This window comes from Fringilla coelebs (assembly GCF_963513975.1).
Source record: "Fringilla coelebs genome assembly, chromosome: 8".
Lineage (NCBI taxonomy): Eukaryota > Metazoa > Chordata > Aves > Passeriformes > Fringillidae > Fringilla > Fringilla coelebs.
In genome coordinates, this window is record NC_140066.1 from 4905678 (window position 1) to 4929100 (window position 23423).

A 23423-nucleotide genomic window follows, 5' to 3' on the forward strand; every position below is an offset into this window, starting at 1 on the left:
ACAAAATTTGAGCCTCTTTCTACCTGGAGATGGTGACACCCAGGGGTTGCCCCTTAGCTAAATTGTCCTGTGAGTTTATTTTAACTGCGATTTTATTAGTAACAGCTGACTTCTCACATCTCCTGAGCTGATAAGAACTGAAGCCCAATAGCCAGCAGAGCTCCTGCAGAGTGGCATAAAAGCAGGTAGCAGAGTTTGCTCCAACACCCTGCACTCTGCTTTTGGGGATACTGGGACAGGACGTGTTCATCCCAATCCAGGATCACGAGGGAATTCTCCCCAACATCCCATCTAACCCTGCCCTCTGGCAGTGGGAAGCCATTCCCCCTTGTCCTGGCACTACATGCTCTTCTAAAAAAGTCCCTCTCTGTCTTTCTTGTAGGTTTCCTTTAGGTACTGGAAAGCTGCCAGATGGATTTAGGAGGAGAACTCACACCCTGCTACACCTCAGCTGCTCCGAGCAAGCTACACTGGTGGCAGACCTTAATATTTTGGGGGCACCCTCAGAAGGGTTCAGGGTGGCTTCTTTGAGGCCACCCCAAGGGCTGTGCCCAGTTCTGGGTCCCTAATCCGGAAAGGACCTGGAGGGGCTGGAGCGTGTCCAGAGCAGGGAACGGAGCTGGGAAGGGGCTCAGCCTGGAGCAAAGGAGGCTCAGGGGGGACCTTGTGGCTCTGCACAGCTCCTGCCAGGAGGGGACAGCCAGGGGGGGTCGGGCTGTGCTGCCAGGGAACAGGGACAGGACAAGGGGAAAGGGGCTCCAGCTGGGCCAGGGGAGGCTCAGCTTGGACAGCAGCAGGAATTTCTGCATGGAAAGGGTGCTCAGGCCTTGGCAGGGGCTGCCCAGGGAGCTTTGCAGTGCCCATCCCTGCAGGTGTCCCAGGAAGGGCTGGAGGTGGCACTCAGTGCTCTGGGCTGGGGACAAGGTGGGCACTGGGCACAGCTGGGACTCCCTGGGCTGGCAGGGATTCTCCAGCCTCAGGGACCGTGGGGTTCTGTAAAACACAGCGAGCAGCGGGCTGGTCCTGTGCATCCCAAGCTGTGCTGGGCAGAGAGTGCTGTGGATCCCTCTGGGAATGGGAACGGGGATGGGAATGGGGATGTTGAGGCGCAGCGCTCCCCGGCAGGGAGGGACAGGCACAAGATGGCGGCCGGGATGACACGGCGGTCACGTGTCGCGCGGTGCCCCCGCCCCGCCCGCGGCCGCCGCACGGGACACGGGAACGGGGTACTGGAAACGGGACACGGGGAGCGGGCTGGAGCCGCCGCACCGCCCGGGGACCCGCCCGGCGGCCGCACCCACCCGGCCCGCAGCGAGCCGCGGCTCCGCACGGTGAGTGAGCGGCGAACCAGCGGCCTCCGGCTCGGCGCAGGCCCGGGGGTGGCGGCGGGACGGGACACCGGCGGTGACAGCGGGGACGCGGCCGCCGCCGCCCCAGCGGGGACGTGCCGCGACGGGTTCCGGCTCCTCGTCCCGGCGGCGGCCCCCGCAGCCCCGGGGGATGCGAGGAGAGCTCCGGCCCCCGCAGGCTCCGGGGGGGTCTCGGGCTGCTCAGCTCGGGGGTGTGACAGAGCTCCGGCCCCGCAGCACGGGCGGATCTGGGCCCCTCGGGCCGCGGGCGCACCGCGAAGGTGCGGTCTGCTCAGCCCTGGGGAGGCTGGGAGCCCAGCCCGGGCTGCGGCCGCGGGAGCCCACGGCGGCTCTGGGTGCCCAGCTCGGGGCTGCGGCCACGGCAGCCCACGGCAGCTCGGTGCCGTGCCCGGGGGAGCTCCGCATCCCCGGTTCGGGGGGCCGCAGCCCTTCGGGGGGAGCTGCGGGTCCCCGAGCTCGTGGGGCTGCAGCGGGTCCCGGGGGAGCTCTGGGCGCCCGAGCCCGGGCGGTTGCAGGTGGTTCTGGGGGAGCTCCGGAGCCACAGCTCGAAGGGCTGCAGCTCCTCAGCCCCAGGACAGGCTCCGTTCCCTTCAGCCTGGTCAGGTCTGTCCCTCCTCCCCAGGGTGTTGGAGCGGCGGGTCTGGTGCTCCCTGCCCCGGAGGCTCTGCGGGGATATCTGGTCCCCTTAGCTCAGGGGGCAGCGTGGGGGTGAGCCCGGTCCCCTCAGCTCCGGTCCCTCTGCTTGCTGGGATGCAAAGGCAGGATGCTCCCTGCTCCAGAGGGAGCTGGAGGCATCTGCTGTGAGTGAGAGCAGCCCCATCCCATCCCATCCCATCCCATCCCATCCCATCCCATCCCATCCCATCCCATCCCATCCCATCGCGGTGACATTGGGGCTGTGCTGCCTCGCTGGGGTGGTAAGGGGGTGATGGCTTTGTCCCCCTCTTGGGGACGAACAGGCTGGGGGTGAAAAGGAGAGATCTCTCCATCACAGGCAACCTGGCAGGAGGGTGTGCTCCCTGTTTGCTCGTGGAATGGTTTGCTGACTGTCTGGCTGCAGTATTTGGATTTTTCACGGTGTATAAGGCATGGGGCTGTCTTTGTACTGTGTTCCTGCTGGAGGCCCTGTTTTGATCAAGGTTTCTAATTTATTCTGTCTTGTGTGAAAACCTTATTAAAGAGTGCCTCGGTGCCTTCAAGGCACCATAAATACACGGAGTGAGGATGGGAAGAGCGAGAAAAAGATGATTATTTGTAAAAAATGGGAGCTCTGCCATATTGACATGGTGCTGCTGAAGCTTGCTGATGCAGGCAGGCTCTCCTAGCAGAGCAGCACCGGGATGTCGATGAACGTCCTCGTGTCACTTTGGCTGATGGTGCAGCCTGGTGTGACAGCAGGATTTGTAGTGATGCCTTCAGACTCCCTTCTCCCCCAGGTCCACATGGCTGAAAGTGCATTTTTTTTTTGACTTCTGTGAAGCAGTGCAAAACACAGAACCAGTGCAAACCACCTGGCTGAAGTCAGTGGAGGTGATGCTGTGGGTCTTGGTGGGTTTGGGCTTGGCTGTGTTTTTTTGGGCAGTGGATGCTGTATTGGGGTTGCATTCTGCTTTGTTTGGTGTAGCGTTTTGTGGGTGTTAAAATTGCTCCAGCTTTGGGAAGTTGTGTGGAGTTTGGAAAGAGAGGGCAATCGCCCTGGTTGGTGGCAGACAAAAAGGTAAAGGCTGCTTTTACAATATGGGTAATAAACCCCCTCTAAATCCAGAGAGATTGCTGTGATTTTTCTGAGTTTTTGGGCATGTGGAGCAGAACTCAATTCAGCTCAGATGCCTTTAGACTGTGTTTGTGATCTGTGCAACAAATGGTGATTCCCAAATTATTACGCTTCTTTCTCCTTCCACATTATCAACCTGGGAACAGCGTCTCTCATGTTAATTAGCTTTTAATGTGACACAAATTTAATAAATCCAAGTAGGTGGATGATTTTCAGGACTTGGAGGTGTTATGGATGTTATTTGACTGCTCAGAGTTAATGGTTAAAAGGCAGTGATTTGTGGTTTTCCATGGATCTCATTGCTTGTCTCAACACTCATCAAGCTTGAATAGGTGCTACTTTTAATTAGATAATTCTTGAGTTCCCTTGAACTGGACTCATGCACTGTGGGTGATGGTGACTTAAAAGTTCTTCCTCCTTCTGGTTGCTGCCTCTGTGCATCACTCAACGTTGGTTAATTGGTGCACTAAATATGGGTGGCCTGGGACTTGCTCAGATTTAAAAGCAATTTCAGCCTGGCCGTAAGGAATGCTTGTGGAATTAAAGGCTTTTTAATTGGGGCAGCAGGACATCCTGTGAGGGGAAAAAAAAAAATTGCTCAGAAATAATCCAGACCCTTGAATAATAGATATAATAAATAGAATAAATCCATCTAGCATCATCAAAAAGTGAAGGAGTGTTGCACACAGGCCTGAAGGCTGCTTTTGTTGGCCATGGCACAAGGTCCCCGTTTCCTGGGGTGGTTTGCAGGGACTCCTGGAGGGCAGGAGGGATTTCTAAGGTTGCCCAGCCAGGTAGGTCCAGGCTGTTCTTTGCTGAAGTGGAGCAGAGCACCTGATGCTATTTCAGTCGTGATTCAAGTTCAGCACATCAAACCCAACTGTTCAGCTCTGAAGTGGAGCTGAGCTTAAAAGGAGCTCAAAACCCTTATTATTTTAGAGGTTTCCTGGATCTGGTGGTCACGAATTGAGCTCCCAGGTACTTGCAGTGCTATCCAAAGAATTTTTGGTGTCATTGGAGGCTTTTTGGGCCCAGGGCACCAGCACACAGAGAGGGGCAGGAGCCCTCTGGAATGGCTGGTGTTCTGCATGGAATCTTCAGCTTTTAATACAGCTTGAATTCCCCAAGTGTGTGGTATGACATCATTAAGTTAATTATTAAATCCTGTCCCCCTCCTTCCCCAAAATGCTGGGGGAAATGCAGAAGACTGAGGATTGTGTGAAACTTTCGAGCTTTTTGGGATGATTTCATCATCATATTTTATTATTTGATTATTACGATGATTTCATCACCATATTTTGTTATTTTGAAAATCTGCTGAGCAAGAGGCAGTGTTTGGTGCAGGTTGCCTTGCCTTTTCATGGATTGAAAGAACATCCATCCTAATAAGCTGCCAGGTGTAACTGTGTAGTGGGGCTTGGTGGAAGGTGTCCCTGCCCGTGGCAGTGGGGTGGAAAGAGAGGGTCTTTGAGGTGCCTTCCAGCCCAAACCATTCTGGGATTTAAACATCTCTAAAATATTTGTCTGTATCGTTTCTGGTCTTATCAAATATGGTGTTGTAGTTGAGGGGAGGAAAAAACCCCAAATTCTTGAAAGTAACCCATGAGCTTTGTTCTGATAGTCCTTGATCAAGAGCTGGAAAGAGAAAACCTAATTTTGGAGACTGTAACATGTTTCTTAAAGAAATGCAGCTACTGCTGTTGCTGGGCTTTACAGTTGACTCATCCAAATCAGGGGAGCAAATCTGGAGTGGGACAGTTGGAATCTCGGGTCCTGTTGTTGTTTCCTTCGTGGGCTGCTGCTGTGCAATTACACATCCATAATCAATGAAAACCACTAATAAATCCTCATTGGGAAAGCATCTTCCCTAGGTTTTGCCTGATTTGCTAATTTGCTTAGATTTAAATGCACAGCAAAATACATCTCCCTCTGCTTAGAGCCATGACTCCAACACTTTTTTTCTCTCTGACTTCCCAGCCTGGTCTGCCTTGTGTCTCCCTGATTTTGATACTGCTTGAAGGTAGCTTTTTCTGTTTAAATGGGACTAAAGCAAAGCATATTGCCAGTTGGGAAACACAAAAAAAAGGAATCTCTGAAGGGTTTTATTAGTGCAGGAAAACTGGCAGCTTCCTTAGCAAGCTGGGTGAGGCACAGGTGTGGTAGCAGAATTCCTCAGGTGGCTTTGCTGGCCTGGCTCTTTGGGGTGCTGTGGGCACTGTCACATCCTTCTCAGCTGTGTGGGACAAGGCTTGGGAAATTTATCCCTGCTCTCTGTGGCTGGGGAACAAGACACAGTGGGGCTGTGTTGTCTAAGCCTTCATCAATAAGAGTAGGAAGAAACAGAAGTAAAACCAGGTAAATCCTTTCTGAAGGACTGAAAGAGCATTAAAATTGCCCCTTTTGAGCAGGTGGATCTGGAGAAGAGAGCTTTTGCAGCCTTGGCTTAAGAAGGATTTTTCAGAGCTGCCATCTCCTCCTGTCCACTGCAGCCTACTCCTTTAATTTCCTTTACTAAAAAAGAGCATTGCAATTGGGAGTGTTTTACAATTTCCCTTGCTGGTCCATTAGTGTATTAGCTTAGCTCCGTGTGTGTTGAATGCCACTAAATGTCACTTGCAAATTTAATGTTGGGAGCACTGAGATTTGTGCTAATTGAATTTAAAGTCTTATACTTGAATTTGTTAAAATGGCAGAGGCAGACAATTGAAATGCTTTAATGGGAGAGTGGAGGAGCACTTGCAAATCTGCTCTTAAGAGTGAGTGAATCCAGCAGTGCATTTGTGCAGATGAAAGGGGAGACCCTGAGCAGACAGATCAGGGTTTGATGGGGTTTTAGTGTCCCTTTGTACATCACAGCCTGGTGACAGCTGGCAAAATCCACTATGTTGAAAGTCTTAATGCTTGATGTTTGCTCAGGGTCGTTGTTGACACCAACTTAACCTTAAATACTTCTGTAAAAATGGTAAAGATTATAGAGCCTTTCAGGGCAATTTCAATTTCTGCTTCTCCAGCCATAGTTTTAGGCACTGCTGGAGAAAGGTTAATTGTTTGGGCTGTTGGTCTTTAAACTCAGTTGTCTTTGTCTGTCTTCTGGGGTTTTTATTCAGGATATTAGCAACTTCTGCACCTGAGAGTTTGTGAAGTGGCTGGGGTGGTTTTTGTTCGGTTGATGTTTTCTGTCGTTTGTTTTTTTGTTGTTGTTGTAATTTTTTTTTTCCTCTAAAACAAAAACTGTGGCATTAAACACTTCTTTATTCTTAACTTCAGCCAAATACCCAAGGATTGGATAGGCACAGAAAAGGAGACCCTACTGCTGTGCTTTTTGTGAGGTAGAGTGTTAAAGGAATAACCCTGGATTGGAAAAGAGTCATAAAGATTGGTCCTTGCCTTTCCAAGTGTGTAAATCTGTGCCTCCCTAGATAGCACGGTGCTTTTAAGAAGTTTGTCTGGAAACACTTCCATTAAATCTCCTGATACCAGGCTTTGACCTTCTGCCATTGAGCTGGCATTTCATACAGGCTCCTGGCATGAGCTCCCCTGCCACTTTCAAGTAAAATCTTATCAGGCATTGAAAAGTTTGACTCTGCAGTTGAGCACTGTGCCAAATCTGTAAAAGCCCTATTTGTATACAAAATGGATTTTTGCTTGCTAGGAGGGCTGGGGTAGTGCTTCAGTAACTGCAGGAATGGCTTTGAATCTACATAGTAATGAAACAGCTCCATCAAAATCGAGTGTCTCCTCCTCTCTCAGCTCTGCTCTTTGTCTTCTGTGTGTCCCTGCCTGGAGTTTTACATAGCCAGGTTATATTGCTCTGGAAAAGTTTCTCAGGGCAAGTTAATTTAAAGCTATTTGAAAGGCTTAAAAATGGCTCTGCTGTTAGGATGATGAAAAAGACCTTGAAAGTGCCTTGAGAGTGATTGCTGCTGGAATACCTGCTTGGCCATGTGAGTGCTGAGCTGCTCCCAGAGGGAGCATTCCAGGGTGTCCTCCTTCAGTGCTGGCAGCCCCAAAGCCATGGCTGCCCATCCTTGGAAGTGTCCCAGGCCAGGTTGGACAGGGCTTGGAGCAGCCTGGCACAGTGGAAGGTGTCCCTGCCATGGCAGGGGTGGCACTGGGTGGGCTTTAAGGTCCCTTCCAACCCAAACCATCCTGGGATTCTGTGCTGCACTAGGGCTCCAAACCCACTTGGTTTAACTGGGAGGGAAAATCCAGCACTTGTGGGTGAGCTTTGCCCCTTGCAGGGGATGCCTGTGGGATGTTGAGTGTCTGAGGAATACATTTTTATGGAATAAGAAAGTAAACCAGACTTAAGAGGGAGAGGAACACCCATGTTCCAAAGTGCTGAACTTTGGGGTGCTCAGCAGAGGCAGTGGGGGGGAGGTGATGCCCAAAGGAGAGCTGTGTGCAAGCACATGAAGATCCCTGCTAAATGACTCGACAGAACACGTTGTTCCCTTTCCCTGGGTGCTTTTGGGATGTCAGGATCCCTGTTTAATGGAATTGTGGTTTTATGGAGGCTCTCCACCCTGGGAGATGCTGGCCTTTGCCAAAAGCAATACTCAGTAATGGGCTGGGGGTTCTTATCTACTCTCCATGAAACACTGCAAAAACCTTATTTTGCAGTAATGAGCAATTACCCACAAATTAACAAAACTCTTTGTCAGATATTGCCTTTGTTTTTGTGCCTGTGCAATCTCCTAATTCATTTTTTCTCCCTTTCAAAACATAAATAGATGGGTTATCAAAGGCCATTTTAAAAACAAAACCAGGGCCCTAAACACATTTGTCAGAAGGGGATTATTTGAGTTCTGATGGTTTGTTCAGAATTCCTTTGCTTGCAAGAAATTGAGTGTCTGTGCTGAGAAGACACAGATCCATCCAGCCACGTGTCTTGTACCCAAGAATTAAAATGTTTTTGTTCAGAATTCAGCCATGTGTTCAGGAAGTGTCAGTGGCTGGGAGGATACTTGTGGAGGTGAGAATCACAAACCACAGGCAAGTCTATATTACTTCCTCCTCTGAGCAGGCCTAACCCCAAAGAAATGTCAGGTTTTTCAGGGTCCCACTGGGGTTTAAAAATGCCCAGACAAGGAGATGGGCTGCTTTGGGGAGAGGGATTCCCAGCTGGTGTGGGGAGATACCCTGCAAGCTTGATGCAGTGCCAGGGGAGGAGAGGGAACCTGAGACCCAGCTGATATTGGATCCAGGTGCACCAGATTGATGCACTAAAGGCCATTAGCTGTTTCCTCCTCTGTGCCTGCCCAGCTGAGTTGATGTTCTTAATGAACTACTCCTTAGCTATCTTAATTTCTGACTGCTGCTCCTTAACTCATGGTCCATCAGGGCACAAGTGAATTGAGCAGCATCATTTATAACTGTCTGCAGGGAACTTTCCTTGGCCACTTTATTGAGTGGCTGCCAGTCTAAAATCCTTTTATGATTCTTCCTGTTAGACTTCTTGTACTTAATGCAAACAATCTCCTTTAACCTCATAACTTTGTAATCAACCTCACACTGTAATTGTGCTTTAATGCTGCCCATTTGTAGCTGGATATGAGCAAATATTTAAAATAATTGTCCACTCTAGAAAACGTTGTTTGACTTTATAGATTGTTTTGACTTCTGTTTATTAACTCCCTGGGGATCTTGTTTCCATGTTCAGGACATCCATTTAAGTGTAAGGTAAAAGGTTGGAAAGCAGATTAGAAATCCTAGGGAATGCTATATTCCTTCACGTGGTTCCACTGTTATGGCTGTGTGTTGAAATTCAGCCTGCAGGATGTGATGTCATGCTAATAAATTAATGACTTGTGTTTATTTGAAGATTGGATAATAACCCAGGCATGGGATAATAACCCAGGGAGAGCTTGGCCCTTCTGCTCTGAGCTTCCCAGAAATTGTGACGTGGATAAAGCTTTGCCTGCCTCTGTCTTGCTGCACTTTTCACCGTGAGTATTATGGGGTGGGAGCCTTGCATTCATGCACAGACACCCTGACACCTTGCAGAGGGGGTTTGGATGTGTGTTCCTGACACAGGCAGCTCTGGGGATGTGGAGCTCCCAACCTCTGCAAGGTGCAGGTTCCAAACTCTGGGCTCACTGTGCATGCTGAACTCTGATCAGAGGTGAGCTTGAAGTCCCTTCCAAGCCAGGATGGAGCCATTCCACGGTTCTGTGCTTGCTGGAGAGGAGCCTGCTGAATTTCCCAGCCTGGAACACTGGTGTGTGCCTCTGTGAGGGAGTGGTTGTGGTGGCAGGGTGGCTTGTGGCAGGCAGAGGCTTCCCACCCTGGCACCCAGGTGAGAAGGGCACACCTCAGAGCTGTAACCTCTGATCCCTATCACTGAACCTCTGCTTTCAGATTCAGCTTTCATTCTCAGAGAAACCCAAGGCTGGGCTACATCTGTTCCAAGTGAGCTTTCTGGGCTGAGTTCATTCATGGCTGTTAAAGAGCAGCCTTTTCTCCTCTCTCCTTGTCTTCATGTTCATTTCCAGTGGTAAAGGGTCTTCCATAAGGTTTTGGAGACAGGCTCTGTGGTTTGCCTTATCAGGAGGGAAATAACAGCACAGGGAATATCAGTAATGGGCTTCTTTTGGGTCTGGCTCATGCAAAGCTTTAATGACATTTTCTGCACCCCTAAACTGGAGTAACTTCTGCAGTGACTGTCAGCTGTGTCAACAAACTTTGTGTTTGGGACTGAGGTATTGTTGAGTTTTATTTTTATTTAAAAACAAGAGGCAGCTGAGGGTCTGCAGTAGACTGAGCTGAAGTGGGTCTTGCTTTTGGAAATAACTGGAGGACACTTGCAGGGGGTGAATAGCCAGTGCAGTGACAGGATGTGTGCAGACAGCTGGAAATGCTCAGACTTGCCTGCTTCCCAAATTTGGATAGCTGGGATAGAGCCCAGTGCAGCTTGTGGGGTATGTTCCAGTGTTACATTTGCACACCAGGCTGTTCCCTGTTCAGTCAGTGCTACTCACTGTTGGGAAGAAGAACTCAGGTGTTGTGGAGTCTCCTTGCCTGGGATTGCTGGATTTGGGGGGGCTGGAGAAATGTTTGAGTGCAGAATGGTGGTGCAGAGTTCTTGCACCCTTTTGTCTTTGTGGTGTTGATGGTCCTGAAAGAGGCCCCACAGACTTCAGCTGGAGGGGAGGAAGAGTCCATTTATTTCCACAGACACTGCAAAGTGACAGGAGAAGAATTTGGAGAGCTGAACATGCTGATGCTGCTGTCTTTATAGCCTTAAAAGTGGGCTGAGAATTAAAATAAATAAAAAGAGGAATGGTTTCTGTAGTGGCTTCTCTGGAGGCAATATTATCTTCTGGTTCTGAGGATTTGTTTCCTTTCCTGGTCTACTTTAAAAACATTTCCTTTTTCATAAAAGCAATGAATTACTCCATGGACATTTATGTGATGGAACTGCTGAGTGCTTAATAACCTACTTATTTTATTTGGGCTGGACTTTTTAAAAATGAAGTGTTCAAGTCAGGCCCTTAGAAGACAGATTGTCCTGCCTGATTGTATTGAGCAAAGTACCTTTTTGGTTTTAATTGGGGTTTTTATTGCTATGATTTACAGTGGCAGGGTGAGGGCAGCACCGTTCCTGCAGTGCCTCAGACAAGTGGGAAGAGAAGGAGAAGGAGCAGAGCTATTCCTTATCTGGACACTTTCTTAGGTGCTTACAGAGCTGTGTACTTAAATAATTCCTCCATGGAAGTATTGGTGTGCAGCAAAGCCACATGGTTTTAAGCACAACCTTTAATACAAGTATTCTCAGTGTGACTTTGCAAATATTCCCAGGTTTGGATAAACACCTCTGGTGCTGCCTGTTGGCATCGGAGTGAGGAGGGTTTGTGCAAGGTCCAGAAATGCAGATAAAATCACACACTTGGAAATCACCTCTGGGTGCAGTCCTTGGTGTCCATTCCCACCTCCACAGACCCTCTCCTTTCCTGTGATCCCCAAGTCCTGCCTTGCTTTGGGACCCCTGTGCTGCATTTGGGGTTTTTGGGGAGAGGGGAGGGGAATTTGGCATTTCAGCACCAGCTGCCTTCTCCAGCTCAGCCCCTCTGTTAGTGTGTGCTGTTCCCCGTGCTCAGAATGCAGGAATGTTGTTCAAACTTGGGTTCTCCTGTCATGTGCAGATGCAATGAATTTCCTAAAAACTTCAGGGAGGGGATGAAAGTGATGTAGGTAGTTTGTAGCAACTGGTGATTCAGTCATTGAAGCATAAACTGGATTTTTCATGTGATGAAGAAGGAAACAAAGCCTGGCTTGGTAAGGTCAGCATCAGAAATTTAGGGGCTGTGTTGATTTTTCTTTTGTATTACAATTTATGGAGGATATTTTATTTTTTCCTTAATTGAAGTGCTTTTGCAAGGTGGCTGTATTTGATGAGGGCAGAACTTTCTGCTGCTTTTGGGACTTCACCTCCCATTTTTGAGGGCTGCTTTTCCCAGCACAGTGCCTGAAGCTGGAGTCAGGAATCAGCATCCCCCCAAGGGCAGGGCAGGGAGGGAGAGCTGGCTGCAATTCCAGCTAGGGGTGGTCCCATTCCAGCAATTAGGAGGAATTAATTGCTTGGCCAGAGCCCCAAGATATTGCAGATGGCTCTTAGAGGGATGGAACAGATTCCTGATGCTGAGGTGTGTCCAGTTTTGGAGAGGTGGATCCAGAAACTGCATTTTTGCCAGATATGAGGCCAGCTGGCTCGTCACATCTGCAATAGAAAAGTTTCTTTAGCTGAGAAATGGGATATCTTGTTCTGCTGATATTTCTGAGGATGAGGGAGCTTAAATTTCTTGCTTGCATTGGGAACTGAGAGCAATCAATCCCTGGTTTGGGCTGTTCCACAGAAATGGGGACAAACAACAATTTTCAAATGGGTTTGTTTATTGTGTTGACTTTGTGGTTTTATGCAGTGCTCCTCTTGCTGTTTTGTTCCTGTTTTCCCTTTTGAACAAGGCATCTCTGCATTCCAGGGAAGGTCTTTTCTACTGATAGTGACTCCTTGCTTCTGAGCACAGATTTGTCTGCAGCCCCAGCAGCACTTTCCCATTTTATGGAAGATTTAGCTCAATTTTTCACCCTATTTTCTCTTAATTTTTAGCAAAAATATGTTACTTTGTTCAGTTCAAATTTGTGGAGCTCAGTTTTTGTCTTTCCTGCCAATGTAGTGCTTTTGCACCTTTCATAAATCATCTGATGAACTGCTGAAGCTGGAAGAGACTGTTTGGCATTTACAGAGCTAATGGAAAACTTGAGTAAAGGATGCTTTGCAGGAAATGGCCTCTCAAAAAGGGAAGTAGTGCAAAAGCCAGTTATATTTTCCTTGTTCACAAACTTGTTTGGAAGATATTATTAATCCCTCACATCTGTGCAGGTGCAGCCTTCAGACTCCCAGCTGGGTATTTTAACAGGAGCAAACCACAGCAGGGAATTCCCTCCCCCCTGTTCCAATCCAGTATTTTGGTTTCATCAGGGAACTTGTGTGTCTTTCAAAAGCCACAGTTTGGTAACTGGGTGTCAAAATTTACCACAGAAACTTTCAGGAGAAAAAGGGGAAGGGAGCTCCTGCTGAAATACCAAAACCACTGCAAAACCAAGTGTGAAAACTTTGGGGTGGGACGGTGGGAATGGGGGGATGCTGAAGGGGTCACAGTTAAATCACAGCCTGGTTCTGCTCAAAGTGAAAGTGTGTGTTCCCTAATTGCAGTAATCAGGACTGAGCTGTTGCTGATAGGGGGTGGGAGGGGGGGGAATTCCAGGAAAGCTTGGGAATTTCAGGAAAGCTGTAGAATTCCAGGAAAAGCTGTGGAATTCCAGCCAAACGCCCCTGCAGAATAGCCAGTAGGACTTTGCCAGGTGCCAGATCTCATGCTGAGAGTGCATGGCCAGGTCTGTCTGCCCCAAACAAAGGGCTTTTTCCGTGAGGAAGGCAGAGCCTCATGGAATTTCTACCTGTACACCCATCAAAGCCTGGGACATGACCATCCCTTACCACTTGTTTACCTGCACAGGAGGATAGTTGCAGCAATGCCTGAAAGAAGCAAGATTAAAAAGCAATTACTGTAGCCTGGCAGGGGTGTGTTGTCCAGAAAATACCTTTTCCAAGTTAAATTCCTTCTCCAAATTGATGACTTTGAGGCCAAGACAGAGGGTAAAAAACTTTGAGCACGTGAAACAATCTCTGCTGCAAACTATGGGAACCTCTGAAAGTTGACATAACTTCTGTAGCTGGAAGTTTCAATTTGTTTAATTTATTTTGCTTCCTTAGGGCTCAGCTGTACTTGTTTTGTTGAGTTAGTTTATTTATGGACACATTGTGCTGTTCTTCCTCAGGGATGACCTCTCAACTCCAGCAACTTGTTAATGTTGGTGTTAAGCCTGTTTAAAATCTCTTCCTGAGGTTTAGAGGTCTTTTCCATCAGTCTGGGGATGTTTGGATGGTTAGCACAGAGCAATTGCTACTCTTACAGCTGCTTTCTAGGCTAATGAAACACACAGCTGAATGTCACAGGTGTCATCTTGTAACTTTACCTGCAGCAAATGAATCAAGTGCAAACCCAGCTTGGATTCCTTGTGTGCAGGTGGCTCATTTATTCTTTTTTTGCAGTGGCCAGAAGAGTCTCTTTTCCCAGGAGACTTGAATCAGTGTCAGGAGAGAAATGTTCCTGCAGAATTTGATGTGTGGGGCAGCTGAGGGCAAACCCTTGCTGGGAATTTGAGGTTTGTCATCCCTCCCTGGGCATGATGCCCTGGCAGCAGCTTTGCTGCTCACCTGCCACAAGGGAATAAAGCACTCCCAGCACCTGGAGAGCACATCCCCTGCCTCTGGACAGGCAGGGAACAGGCTCTGTTTGTGGGATTTGGGAGAATAAAGCACTCTTAGTACATGGAGAGCACATCCCCTGCCTCTGGACAGCCAGGGAACAGGCTCTGTTTGTGGGATTTGGGAGAATAAAGCACTCTTAGTACATGGAGAGCACATCCCCTGCTTCTGGACAGACAGGGAACAGGCTCTGTTAGTGGGATTTGGGGGAATAAAACCCTCCCAGCACCTGGAGAGCACATCCCCTGCCTCTGGACAGGCAGGGAACAGGCTCTGTTTGTGGGATTTGGGAGAATAAAGCACTCCTAGAACATGGAGAGCACATCCCCTGCCTCTGGACAGGCAGGGAACAGGCTCTGTTTGTAGGATTTGGGAGAATAAAGCCCTCCCAATATGTGGAGAGCACATCCCCTGCCTCTGGAGACTCAGGGAACAGGCTCTGTTTGTGGGATTTGGGGGAATAAAGCCCTCCCAATATGTGGAGAGCACATCCCTTGCCTCTGGACAGACAGGGAACAGGCTCTGTTAGTGGGATTTGGGGGAATAAATCCCTCCCAGCACCTGGAGAGCACATCCCCTGCCTCTGGAGACTCAGGGAGCAGGCTCTGTTTGTGGGATTTAGGAGAATAAAGCCTTCCCAATATGTGGAGAGCACATCCCCTGCCTCTGGACAGCCACGGAACAGGCTCTGTTAGTGGAATTTGGGGGAATAAAGCCCTCCCAGCACCTGGAGAGCACATCCCCTGCCTCTGGACAGGCAGGGAACAGGCTCTGTTTGTGGGATTTGGGGGAATAAAGCCCTCCCAGCACCTGGAGAGCACATCCCCTGCCTCTGGACAGGCAGGGAACAGGCTCTGTTTGTGGGATTTGGGAGCAGGCTGCACCCCAGGTTGTGCAGAACCACCCTGCAGTTGGGTTCCTGTGCCTGTACCTGCTTCCAGCTCCCTCCTGCTTCCCTCTGATGCCTGTGGCACCAAGAGAAAAAGCAACATGTGAGACAATTTTAGTGTAACAGGAGAAATGCTGCCTCACTTGAGCTGCACTTAACCCCTGGCTTTAAGTGGCTGTGAGAGGGTTGTGAGACGTGCTTGATACGTTTAAGAAATAAAAAGCCTCACTGTGAGAGGGGGAAGGAAGGAGCTGCAGCAGAGCTTCAGGCTGCTGAAGGCACTTCTAGGTGTGCATCCCTTCCTTGCTGGCTGGCTGAGGTGAAAATAGGCTCTCCAGCAAGAGAGCTGCTTCAGGAGGAGGTGTGCTTGCTAATGGCCAGTTTGCTGATTTTTCCTTAGCTCTGCTTTTCCTGCTCTGTGCAGGACTTGCTGCCCAGGTCTCCCTGTGGAACTCTACTCTGATGTGGTGTGTTGGCTTTGGTTGCTGCCTTTGGTTCAGGTGTCTTGGAAAGGAGTTTCACTGACTTCTGGCTCCTCATAGCAGACATCTCCTTGCTCAGCCACCACTCAGGACTCACCTGCTCAATATTCCTCCCCCACACCTGACCCAGCTTGTTCAGTCCTGTTTTTTTCCCTGTGAAGCAAGAGACAAAAAAGCAGCATTTGCTGTAGCTCACAAGGCTCCCAGATGCATTCAGGCTGGAAAACACCTCCCAGACCATGGAGGTAAAGCTGTGCCCCATCCCCACCTTGTCACCAGCCCAGAGCACTGAGTGACCTCCCTGCCCACCCTTTCCAGGAAGAAATTCCTCCTGATGTCCAACCTGACCTTCCCCTGGCACAGCTTTTAGGATAGTGACAGGCTCTGTGCCTGCTGGGAAGTCACATGAGAAGGTGACATCCATGTGCCAGTACAAATCTTGGCTCCAGAAATACTCAGTGTGAGGTGAAGGTGTGGCTGTTTTAACAAAGCATCAAGTGGAAATGTTTTATTTTTGGTGTTTCCAAGTTTGCTGGCTGCTGTTGTGCCTGTTCCCATCCTTCCTTTCCGTCCTGCATGAAGAGTGATGACCTAAAAATACATTGTGTTGTGCAGAGGAGTGGGAAATGAGACAGCATCACTGATTTCAGGTTTTATTGCTGTGTGTGTGCCCTGTGCTGAGAGACTTTGTGCTGGTCAGGGAGCTCCAGCTGGGGCTGAGCACTGCAGGCTGTCTCCACCCAGCTCTGCTGCCTGACACCAAATTGAAAAAAACAGGATTTGGAGAAGGCAAAAAGGTTGTTAGAGTTTCCCTGAGGTGAGGATAACCCTTGTAGACCTCTGAAAGGGAAGGGGACAGATTTATTTGCCGTGCTGCCATGCTCTGCAGTGGCTTGGAAAGGTCTCAGGTGAGGTGGCCATGGACTGCTCTGTCACCACTGAAAGAAAGGGCACTGTGGTGGGGTTTGCTCTGCCTGTGCCAGACTGATCACTTCCTTGGACTGACTGGGCCAGTTGTGTCATTTCACTGGTGTTTGGAGAAGAAATGGAGTGGACAGTGAGGCCTGAAGGTCACTTTTGTATTCCAACCTCTTTGTCTGCTTTAGTGTTGACATTACATTCATGTGTCCAGGGCAGCTTTGCCTGTTGCTGTTTGTGCTTTGGCAGCAAGGACTGAAATCTCTGTTTGAGCTGGCAGCTGGCCCCAGCTCTGGTGCCTGTTGCATGATGACTTCTGTGTGCTTCAGAATTACTTTCCACAGCTTTGGAAAGTGTCTTTGGACAAAGAGGGAGGGAAATCTCCTTTATAAAGGTGATGGTGGTGCTGTGTGAGCCTTTTGGTGTGTGACAAGCCTGCCTTTCTGCCTCTCCAGTGCTCTCAGAGGTGTAAAACAGTTCTTTCCCCTCCTTTTTTCTCTTCAATTAAGCGTTGAGGATCTTGTGTGACTTGCTGATTGTGTAGTCTGTACCTCAGGAAGTGCTGCAGCTGGGTTGATGTGTTGCATTTAGGCAAACCAGCTAATTTTGGCATTTAGCATGCCTGGTGTAACTACTTTTCTCCCAGGTGTAAGGGAAAAAAAGGGAAATAAAGTCTGGTTTAAAATCACACCAGGCAAATTCCAGCTTGGAATTTGTGATGGTCTGGGTGTTTTGTTTTTTTTTTTTTTTTTCAGTTTATACTTGCTTAATTCTACTGTTGCAGCAGGAAGAGATAAGTCCATTGGGTAATTAGGCAGTTTATGGATGTAAGGAACTGGGGCAGAACCAGCTGCTGGTTGGGAATTCCCTGGCAGGAGGAAAACAACCAAACCATATCCCAAGAAAAACATGGATCTGGAGCTCTGGGATGGTGAGCCTGTAGAGATAGATAAGGATTCAGCCCAGGAAAATGCACTAATTGATAACTGCTCCAGAACCAGTGGGGGGTGGGAGATAACTGATAACTGTCCCCTGCCCTCTCCCAAAGAATTCCCCAGCCTCAGTAGCCTGGCCTTGGCAACAGCACATTTTATTTCCTCTGCTGAAACAGGGATTGTGTCTCCAGCAGCCTTCAAATGAGAAGAGCTTTGAGCTGGAAAATGAGCTGCTTTTAGGCAATAACATTCTAAATATTCCTGTCCTGCAGTCCTGCTCCCCTGGGGTAACTGGGATCAGCTCAATTTGTTGTTTGACTGTTGTGCTTTTGCCTCTGGTGACCACTGTGGTTGGTTCCTCTTGTTTTAAACAGCAGCCTTGCTGAGTGCTTGGGGCAAAGCTGTGTTTTAAGGTGGGTATGAGTGTTTGAGGGGATCTGCAGGCTGGCTGGATTTCACCCCTGTAAGGGAAATTGTGGGCCAGGCTGCAGGGAAATTCCCTTTATTTTGATAGTGGCTTTCTAGAGCTGCTTACTGGGCAAGCCCCCATAAGTTTTGGGTTTCACTGCTGCACCCTCAGATTTTCCCTACTGTTTGATCAAATATCTGCTCTGAAAAAGTGAGCAAGACAGAAATTACAGCCTTGCTTCATCCTCAACCTTGCTGTTGCAGCCCATTACTAAGGGATGACACTTTTTGTTTGTAGCTTTGCTTTAGCAAAATAGTCCTTCATAGCTGGAAAGCCTTAAGGAAAAAAAGTTTCTGGCAATATCTGTAGGAGTTGCAGTTCTTTGCTGTGCAAATGCTGAAATTTACATCTTGCTTTAATGTTTCTCAGAGCTAAAATATTTTTGGATAAACAAAGCTTTTCACATACTGTTCAAAGTGCTTACAGGCAGGCAACCTTTACCCCTGGAGTGGAATGCAGCCATGGGGAAAAGTGCAGTGGGAACAAGGACCTCTAACAGAGTTGATGGCCACGAGTGGGATGGAGTGGGGCAACATGTCATATTTAAATGTTAATTTTGATTGGCAAATCACATTCCAAGCCATTTATTGTATGAAGAATTACTGGCCTCCGTAGCCAGATTATTTTTTGTTTATGGAACAGTCTGCAGTCAGCTTTTCTCCCCTAAATTTCCACTGGATATTGCTGGGTAAGTAATTAGGAGCAGCTAGAAATGTGCTGGAAAATCCTAGTGTGGCATGGAGGAACCTATTGAGATAAAATCTGCTTTGCTTCCAGAGGAGAAGCACATTTCTGATATTTGCTGTTTTACAGTAAAGAAATTCCAAAGTCTCTCCTACATGTTATTGCAGAGGGGGGAAGAGTTTTTCCCAGCCTGGTGTCTGTGAGAGAGCAAACCCTCCCAGCTTGTTAGGCAGTAATTGAAACATAGCTGCATGGCCTGGCAGCCAGGAAAAAGGATTTCTTTGCACTCTTGTGACTGGGAAGGGTGGGATGAGGCAGGGATGGGCATCCCAAGGAGTGGCAGTGGCACCCAGACTCCTCTCTTAGGGACATGTCAGACTCCTTGCCCCAGAGAGTGTTGTGGATCCAAAGTTTCAGTGGGAGTGGAGGGAAGCTGAGCAGCTCTGGGGATGAGAAATTCCCCAAAAAGTTGCTAAATCCATGCTCAGGAAGCTCCTGGAGCTGAAAGTAGCCAAAGCCTCAAGCAGAGCCTTGTCTGGTTGGGGCAGTTCAGCTGCTCTTAAATGTTGATTTAGCTGCTATGGCTGAGCAGCTTTGAGGGTTAGGGTTTGGGTCATGGGGCTTTTTTATTTTTGCTTCTTCTCTGTGCTTTTGCTTGTTTGTGGTTTTTCTGTTGCATGAGGCAATAAAGGAAATAAAAACCCCTAAAGCTTGGGGTGACTGACTTTGAGAGTTGTAGCAGGGGAGGCAAAACCCCGACTTTGCATTGAGTCTTTGCAGCACCAAAGGGAATCTGCAAAAAGTCATCCCTGGTCTTGGGTGTGCTGACTCTTTCCTAGAGGTGCCATGGGGGCCATACTTTCCCTTTTCCCATTTTTCAGCCTTTTTTTGATGGAATTTTTCTGGGCAGGAAGGTGAATTGCAAAAGTTCACAAGGGCTAGCTGCATGCCTGGACGTTTGCTGGGCTGATATCAATACAATTATAGTGCAAATCCTCACTTTAGATGAGACCCACATATGGAATGATATTTTAAGTGCTCAAAGAAGCCTCCTTTATAAATTTTAAGTGCCAGCAGCACATTTTTTATACTCAGATCTTTTAATTGCTGCAGTAATTTGGGGAAAGTTCATTGTGAGGTATTTGCTACTTGAGCAGAATGTGTTTAAGTGTGTTTTTTCCCCACTTCAGTGGAGCTCTCAGGGTTCTTCATGGAACAGGTTGTTTTTAGCTGTCCTGAGAAGTATCCCCTGGCCTCCCTGCCCAGGAGAGCCACAGCATCCTTGTGGAATTGTGGAGTTGGCCGTGCTCCACGTGTCCTTGGAGCGAGTTGTGTGCCTGGGGAGGCTCACAAAGGAGACATTCAGGCAGTCACCAGCTCAGGATCCTGTCCCCCTGAGTCTGCACTAATGCTCTTAACCCTGCTGGGGCTGGAAGAACAGCCAGCAGGGCTGGGCTGCTGCCCTGCTCCTTTCATATTGCTCTGTTACCATATTTATGTGTCTATCTAATTATTATTATTAATATTATATATTATTATATTAATGTTATATATTATTATATTTATATTATTGTAATTTTTATATTATGCTATTTATTATATTCAGCTATAAACCTTTGTATTTACACTTTTTATTTGTACCAAAATTCAAATTTAAAGGGACTTCCTGTGAAACAAAGCACCTCACTGTAGCTGGGGCTTTCACAGACATTCTGCCCTTGCTAGGGAACAATTCCTATAAAGAGATTTTTCAGTATGAATTGCAGGAACAGGCTGGACTATGTTGTGTGAGGGAAACATAAATTCTCTAATTAGATGTGGTCTCTGCAGGCTGTAAATGTGACTCTGTCTCTCTGCCCTGCCCATCCTCCCTTTGGGATCTGCAGGGATCCTTTGGGATCTGCAGGGAAGCACCAGCAGCCATCCTGGTCTCTCTCCTCCTTCCCAGGCCATCACACCACTGCTCTGCAGGAGTCATGTTCCACTTAGTGAAGTCTCATCCTCCTAGGAATTGTTCTGGTGTTAAAATCTTGGAAATCTGATCCTTGAGGACCTCTTTTTCTGAAGGAATTACTGTGATTCCTGTCTTTGCAAGGCTGAATCTCAGCTCTTACCTGTTAAAAGGTGGGAAATGTCTGAGGTGGGGTTGTTTCAAGGCACTTGCAGAATGGCAAGAGCTAAATCCAAACTGCTGTGGCTTGTTTCTGAATCAGTGGATAACCTGACAGGCTTTTGGCTGTGAAGTCATGGGTTTAAGTACACTGGGAATTCTGATTTTATCTACAGGTCAAGGTGAACCATTTCTGTCTCCATCTCTTCAGCAAGATCACATAGACCAAGCCTCTCATGGAGTCCTCAGCTTTCATCCCATCCTCTTGCAAAGCCAGAATAGGTACCAGTCACTGGAAGATGGTTCATGAGATGGCAAACACCAGTTTGGTTGGTGAAATAAAGCTGTATAATAAGCAATGTGCAGTGGTTGCTGTTGGTGGTGGACAACAGGAAACTTCTCTGATGTTATTGCAGTGCATAACTCTGGTCATTCCCTGAATTCCTCATCCCTAACATGTCTAAATGATCAGACCCTGGATTTTTATCTTGATGGGTCTGGCTGTGAACACCCTGACAAAGCCTCAGCAGTAAGCAGCTGCAGTGTGTTTCATGTTATTAATGTTTTCTGACCTAGCCATAACTTGCTTTCTTAGAATTAACCAATCTTTGCTTTTTCACTTCAAACTATTTTTGGGTGAATCTGGGGAATTTTGAGCATCTCACCCTTTGGGGACAGTTGAAAATATCAGTGTGTAGCAAGTCACTTCTCAGTGAACAGGCATCCATGTAGGGCTGAGATTTCCATGGGGCACTTGGCTTCCTAAGGGGTGAGAAGGGTCATAGCAACACTGGGGCTAGGTTTGTGGAGAGGAATGTGCCCTGGAAGGTGTTTTTTGGAAGGATGAGCAACAATAAGTTGGGGGAGGAGGTCTGGGAACAGCAATGATTATTTTGGAAACAGGGAAAGAGTCTCCTGCTGCAGAGGTTGGGTGTATTCAGGTCACTATGATACTGCAAGAACTAAAAAAAAAAAAAATAATCCCATGAAAAAATCCTACTAATTCACATAATTATGTTATTGTTGATTGCAGTAATAATTTTTTTTTTCACTTTTTGGGACAGTAGGAATGAGTTTGCATTGTGCTGGCAGGTCTCCTAGCAGCTTTCCATGCCCAAAAGATGGAAGAGATGTTTCTGGTCTGCCTCCCTGAGTTCATCACTGCACTATTTAGTGGTTCCCTAGTGCAGATCTGTCTACTTAAACCAAATGAGGATCATTCCTTCCCTTTCACATTGCTATTAGCTGGATGATTTTATTGTCTCTGCAGGAAGAGAGCAGAGACAAGCAACTGTAGATTAGGAACAATTTGCAAAATAGTTCCCTGATTAGCACGCCTGTGGAGATGTTTTTCTGTGTAAGGGCTGCACCATCAATTTTACTGGCTCCCTACACTCAAAGAATTAACTGTGAGGAGGATTAAAATGACATCTTAGACATCAGCTAAACGTCCTCTCAAAATCCCTTACGTTGTCTCTAAATCAATTAATTTGATTTCTTCAATCCACAAGCAAACTGGCTTGGTGAACTCATGTCAGTGATCTATTTAGGCTGAATTTCTCCAGAGTATTTTAAAGAGTACTTCAGTACTGGTGAAATGGTGCAGTGAAATATGGAAATACCCTGTGCCAGGCTGCTCTAGTCATGGGGGTGCCTTCTCCAAGCAGCATTCTTCAGCCCTCACTGACATTCCTGATCCCTACTGATTAAATGGAATAAGAAAATAAGACAAGAGCCTGCTCTTGCTCTTTTTGTCATGGTGCTGCTTGTGTGGATGTGGGAAGGAGAAGGCACAGGAGAATCCTCAACTCCAAAGCTTTGCTGATGAACAGAACAAGGAATTCTGTAAAGTCTACAAAAGTGGCTCTCAGCACTCAGATGTGGCCACTTAACTCTCCCAAATCCTGGTTTGCTTGTAATTCCACATGGATAACAAGGATGGTAGCATTCACCTGGGAAAGATTTGACTATTGAGAGGAATCACATGCTCTCCTTGGGACTCCTGCAGCTCTCTCCTGGCTGTGACATTTCCAGATGCATCAGTCAGAGATGGAGCTGCCACTCTGAGCCTGCTGCAGGCTGTGCTGGGGACACTGCGCTGGAAAGTGGGGAATCTTTTGGGAATAAGGCAGCAGAGCTCTGCAGGTGTTTGGGTCCTGCTGCCTGCTGGTTCTGAGCTGTGCTGTGACACAGAGAATGAGGCTGGTGCTAACTTCACTCATTGATCTTCACAGCATCAAAACCTCCTGAATTTCTTCTCAGCTGGTGCTCCTGCATGAAGGAAATGCTGTGGCTGTCAGAGTAAGGGGTGGCACAGCCAGAGCTGAGCATGGTCATGTTAGATGCTGAAAAATTCACAGAATTCACACAATCACTGGGTTGGGAGAGACCTCCAAAATCATTGAGTCCAGCCCAGCCCCAACACCTGAACTAAACCCTGGCACCCAGTGCCACATCCAGTCTGTTTTTAAACACACCCAGGGATGGTGACTCCACCACCTCCCCTGGCAGACAATTCCAGAACTTCATCTCCCTTTCTGTAAATAGTATTGGGCAGAATGCTTTTCCAGCCTAAATAATTCTGTGATTCTGTGGCACAGCTTGTCATTTATGTGCAGATATTCCCCAGCTCAGCATCACTTAGCAACTCCAGGAGCTGCACCGTTTCCACAGGGATATTGAGTTTAGGGAAACAGGGCCCTGAACCAGCAGCATGTCCCCCAGCAGAGCAGCAGCCAGCTCTGGGTGTCCCTCAGGGGAGGGAGGAGTTTGGCATGCAGGCTCATTGATTTGGGGAAAGCAGACCTTGTGTTTTCTGGAAAGTGTGTTAGCAATGTTAGAGTTGGGCAGTGCTGTGTGTGCTGCAGAACAGACAGCACAGGGCTCTAATCAAACCTTGCCACGCAGTGCTGCTGCCAGCATAGCTGCTAGTACCCAAACTGTCACTGTCAATTGCTCCTC

General features: G+C 48.0%; 1 protein-coding gene across 2 annotated transcripts in view; it reads left to right on the plus strand.

Annotated features, from left to right (window-relative positions):
* The first annotated feature begins 1204 nt into the window (after positions 1 to 1204).
* The window catches only part of SGMS1 (sphingomyelin synthase 1), an 89168-nt gene continuing 66949 nt past the window's right edge, over positions 1205 to 23423 (plus strand). Inside the window, exon 1 of one of the 2 annotated variants that reach the window (XM_084210767.1) lies at positions 1205 to 1331. The gene's annotated coding sequence lies outside the window, so the exon portion shown is untranslated. The remainder of the gene's footprint in view (positions 1332 to 23423) is intronic. The other variant, XM_084210769.1, reaches the window with a different exon arrangement.